Source organism: Sarcophilus harrisii, chromosome 2, assembly GCF_902635505.1.
Source record: "Sarcophilus harrisii chromosome 2, mSarHar1.11, whole genome shotgun sequence".
Lineage (NCBI taxonomy): Eukaryota > Metazoa > Chordata > Mammalia > Dasyuromorphia > Dasyuridae > Sarcophilus > Sarcophilus harrisii.
This window is the reverse complement of record NC_045427.1, coordinates 517465585-517471320: the sequence shown is the minus strand read 5'-3', so window position 1 is coordinate 517471320 and position 5736 is coordinate 517465585.

Sequence of the window (5736 nt, the reverse complement as noted above, 5' to 3'; positions counted from 1 at the left end):
TAACAACGTAAATGTATTATCCTGTGTACTAAATGCCCAACCACCAGCTTGCCCTTTCTATCCCACACCGCCTTCCCTCATCCTAATGCATACCCTGGGATGTTACCAGTGCAATCAGAGGTTAAATCAGCACAACTGATAGAAGATGATGTTAAAGGCTGAAGTACATACATATTCAAGGTCCTTCACTGCTGTTCATTCAGTAATCCTTTTGACCCTTGTCTCTCCATTGCTGATCAAGGTTTCATTTCTCAACCAAGTACCTACTTCTATCCTCTTCAGTTTTGATGGATGAACCCTAAAAAAGCATTCCCCAACATTCCTCCTGCATTTCCTACACAATGAAGCGTTATGGAAGAATTTCATTTACTCTCCTTTGTCTCATCCCAGTTTTATTGCATGAAGCTATAGAAACAATGATTATTCTTCTCTTGAAGATCTCTGTCCTTTGGAGAACACTTAGGAAGCTCTTCGAACAGTTCTGAAGATGTTCTTCAATTTAATTAACAAAAATTTGTTAAGTACTTTCTAAGGTGTCAGTTAGTGTAGTGGATGCTGAGGAAAGATTAAAAAATAGCAAACATTTACATTTGCAAGGGGATAGATATGGATATATAGATAAATATGCATGTATATCTATGTGTAATTTCTTATATGCACACAGATATAATACACACATATAAAATCTCATTTGATTTCATCTTCACAACAACCTTGTGAGGTAGTGCTAATATTATATATTAGAGTAATTATATTATTACTCCTTTTTTACGGATGAGGAACATGAGACCAAGAGAGATAAGTGGCTTACCCAGAGTCACACAGTCAACAAGCATCTGAAACAAGATTTGAATTGTCTTCCTGACTCTCTCAATTTATGCTATCATAGATATTGACCTCAAAGTCTTATATTTTAGCAGTGGTGTTACAACATGAACACAAATTAGCATGGTACAGGATAGCATGTCATGGGGCAAAGAAGACATACAAAATGCCATGGGGAAATCTTAGGACCAATGGATCATGTAATATCATCAGAGTACGTTTATAATCCAAATATAGATCATGATCCACCTGTCCAGTTCTTATCCACAGCTTCCCATGAGTTCATGCTGATGGGGCTAAGGTTGCTGGAGGATTGTTTACCCAACATGGTGGGAGCCTTGAATTCTCTTGACATCTCGGAGATATCAGTAGAGCACGTAACCTTTCTATTAGCCATCCCTTAATCTTGTTGTATAATAAGGATCTTAGGCTCAGAATTAGATCTAGAAAGGAGTTCAGAGGCCATCCAGTTCAGTGGTTCTCAAATTTTTGTTCTCAGAATCTTTAAACTTATAAAATTATTGAGATCTACCCAAAGTTTTTGTTTATGTGGATTGTATTTACAGATATTTATCATTTTAGAAGTAAAAACTAATATTGAGTTTAGAGAGGCCCTGAAAGGATTTCAGAGATCCCCCAGAATTCTCTGGACCATACTGTGAGAACCACTGATCTAGTCCAATCTCCTCATTTTACAAGTGAGGAAAATGAAGGCTAGGAGGTGACTAGTCCCCAAGTACAAATAATAAGTAGCAGAGCTGGGATTTAAACTCAGGTCCTCTCACTTCTGAGTCAATATTCTTCCCACATTACCACACACTGCCTCTTTTTTGGTCATGCATTTATTTATTTATTTGGTTATTTTTTTTACACTAATTTCTAAATTTTAAGTTTCGCATTCTCTCCTCTACAGCCCCCTCCCTCCCATTGAGAAGGCAAACAATGTGATACCAATCATACATGTGAAGTCATACAAAATATATTTTGTATTAACTTTAAAAAGACAAGAAAAATAAAGTTTTTTTTTAAAGCATGCTTCAATCTGTACTCAGGGTTCATCAGTTATCTCTATGGAATTGAATATCATTTTTTCATCATGATTTCTTTGGAATTGTCTTGGATCATAATATTGTTGAGAATAGCCAAGTTATTCACACAGTTAATCATCATGTGATATTGCTCTTTGTGTATACGAAGTTCTCCCAGCTTTTCATTTCACTTTGCATCAGTTCATATAAGTTTTCCCACATTTTCTGAAATCATCCTGCTTATCATTTCTTATAGCATAATAATTCTATCACAACCATATGGTACAATTTGTTAATCTATTTCCCAATTGATGAGCATGCTCTCAATTTCTCATTCTTTGCCTTGTTCATACATTTTTAAGAACATCTTTTTATACTGTTTCTTCTCAGTAATTTCTTCATTGAAATGTCTTCCAGCTATATCCAATCCCCATTCATGACCAACAACAACTCTCCAGTAATACTTAAGTGACTCCCAATTTCAATTCTTGAGAAACTGTATTATTCCATAACTCAGAGCCAGACCAAAAACAAACAAACAAACAAACAAACCTGGAAGAAGATTGGTCTTTGCTTTCAGGGACAAGCTTGGGGTTTTCTAAAGGAGTGGCCCATAAATAATTCAGTCCTCCTTCCTCCTTCCATTCATTTGATCCAGCTTATTGACCATTTGCTATATATTTCCAAGATATAGAGATATCTATCTGTATGTGTGTATATATGCATATGAATACGTCTATCTATATATGGAAAGAGAGAGAAAGAAGTTCTATGAATGGTATATATACCTATCCAGCTACATATATACATTGTAATTCTCTGTATTTTATTTTTTCATTTAAAAACATTATTTTTAGATGAACTTGTTAGGATTTGCCATGACACAAAAAGAATTAAGAATCTCTGGTGTAGACTAAAAAGCAATATAACTGCATTGTCTTGTGTACAAAAGTTTGGACAATAGGACAATTTTTTGTGTGTGCTTAGTCCAAACTTTTTGGATGATTATTGATTTCACTTAGGGAGATCTTCAATGTTCCTTGATTGATGTAATCAACACAATGTCATTTGCAAACAGGGACAGCTAGTGAGAGATTGTGGTGATTTTGATTTGTTTTTTTTTTTCATCTTACTATATTAGAAATAGCACCTTTACGTGGATGCTACCAACATTCTCATTTGCTTGTAAATGTTAGTGGCTGTCAGTTCATCCTGCCAGGTTTCTGGGCCATATCTCCCAGCATACAAACTTATAAGGAGAGAAAAAAGTTAATTCAGTCTGTTATTGACTGAATCCACCTGGTTTGAAAAATTAACTCCACAGAAGTTTCTTGATTTTGTATAGTGTTTTTTTTTTTCCAAATCAGTTTACATATTTAAATCCAGCTATGGAATGTTTTCTAGACCAAGAAGATTATTTCAATTTTGCAGATAAAAAAAAGTTATGAAGTGGAGTTTGCTGGCTTTCTCCTATCCTCATCAGCGAGTGACCCAATATTATTCTGGTGAAGTTGACCAAAACTTCACCTATTATCTCCTCTTGGTGTGGAGGTCTGTAATAGACTTTTACAACATCCTTTTTATTTGTTTCATTGTTCACCTTAGCCGGGACACCTTCTGCTTCCTATTGATCTCATCCCTAGACTTCCAATAATATCCAATTCAACTGCCATCTAGATGCCACCGGAGGAATGATGAATAACCTAGTCTGTAATGGCCTTAATCAAGATTTCCTGCCTCTTCCTCAATCCATTGCTGTTTGGGGATACAATGGGCCAGTGCTGTGTCAAGCTCTGTCCGGGTGAGGGGGTTAATTGGTTCTTCCTACTTTGAAATTTCTGCTTTATAGTGAGAGGCTATACTTTTGTGTTGCCCAGAAATATTACAACACACACCATTTATACTATGTGTCTTTGGTTCTATTTTTATCCATTGAAACCTGCAATGACATATATGAAATAGCCAGCCAGTTCTAGTAAGGATAAGACATTATTTTCCTTGGCCCCCTGAAATATTATATATAATTAATAATAATAAGTGTAATAGCTAGCCTTTATATAGCACATACTATGTGTCAGGGAACTATTAAGCACTTTACAAATTGTATTTCATTTGCTTCTCACAACTCCAGGAAAAAAGCGCTATTATTTCCTTCATTTTACAGATAAGGAAACAGACAAATAGTTGAGAACACACACATAGTAAGTGTTCATTGAGGATACATCTCAAAGGACCAGAGAGTCTCCCCTGACAGTTTCCAGACAAAGAGATTAAATTGACCAACTCTACTTTTAAATTCGGGGTGTAACCTTCATTTCCCATTTTTACATTAGGATTCTTAGTATTTTATTAGGTAGATCTCTGGTCCCTGATTCTGGATTTTTGCTTTAAGATCTTTTAAACAATCATGTCTTTGCTTGTGGGCTTGCACATAGTCTAGGCTTGCATTTGGCAAAATTTCTTCTCTTACAAATGATAGGGCCTTTTTAGGAAACCAATATTAGGAAATATTAGGAAACCAATAAGGCTAAAAAAGGTTAGAACACTAGACCCAGGATTATTCAAATCCCAAAGGGGAAAGCCAAAATCGATCATCAAAGGGCAGGCAGGCACTAGGTAGGCAGGAGAGGTGAGCTGTATCAGCACTATGGAGAGCTTGATTCAGAGGTAATCTCCCCAAGACAGGAATTTTTTACGTGCTGTGTGCCCAGAAATTAGCATGGAATATATAGAGACCCTGGTCACCAAGGATACTCATGACAAATATAGTTTTTCATTGTGGAGGGAGAAGCCTGAGAATGTTTGAGTTACACAGAAGAAAGAAGCAACTGAGGGCAGGTGGAGATCACTGATATTCTGACCTGAATGTGGTGATGTGCAGTTGGAGGCTCAATGACCTACTTAAGGAGTGATCTGTCTGCACAGACCTGGCTTTGCCTGCATGTACCACTTCCCACACTGTGGGCAGTGATAAAGTTATATGCCCTACATTCCTCTTACTTCCCTGCCTCACCATCTGCCCCAAGGAGTTTCCTGAACCCCTTTACTCTTGTTTATTTATGATTTGCACTTTTATGATGATTTTATCTCCAGATAAACAAAAACTAGTTTTCGCTGCATTTGGAGTGTTTGCAAGAAAGGAGTAGATCATCATGGGAAGGGAGGTTACAAGGGAACCTGAGAACAGTTGCCTTAAACTTAACCTAAAATCTGTATTAAGCTTCTCTTGCTGACTGCCCCAAAAAATGGCTATAATGTGGCTGGATGAAGGAATAAAGAGACACAAATAAGATCACAGTACATACACATAAACTTCTTCATCTATCCAATTCAAGTGAACTATTGTTTGTTAAAAATATCTACTATATTCATACCACTGCCCAGCTTAAAGAAGTCACAATCTATCCTCATGAGGAGGCAGGGAAGGCAATAAGTATTTATATAGTTCCTACTATGTGCCAGGCACTCTACAAATAATATTATCTTACTTGATCTTCACAATGATCTGCGATGATCCCATTTTATAGTTGAGGAAACTGAGGCAAATAGAATTAAAGTGATATCCCTAAGGTCACACAGCTATTAAGGGTCTGAGGATGAATTTGTACTCAAGGTCTTCCTAACTCCAAGTTCAGTACTCTATCCACTATGGCACCCAGCCACTCTCATAAAACACTAAATGTAATAGTAGGAAAAGACATATAGACAGTATCACAATATACAATTTGTGGTCGTTAGGGAGTTACAGAGATCATCCATTTAAAGATGGAAGGAATCTCAGGGTCAACTTCACCAACTTCATCTAGAGTCAGCTAGAGGTAGCAGTGGCTTCGTGTGTGTGTGTGTGTGTATGTATTGCCTATTTAAAAAAATGTTACTAAAA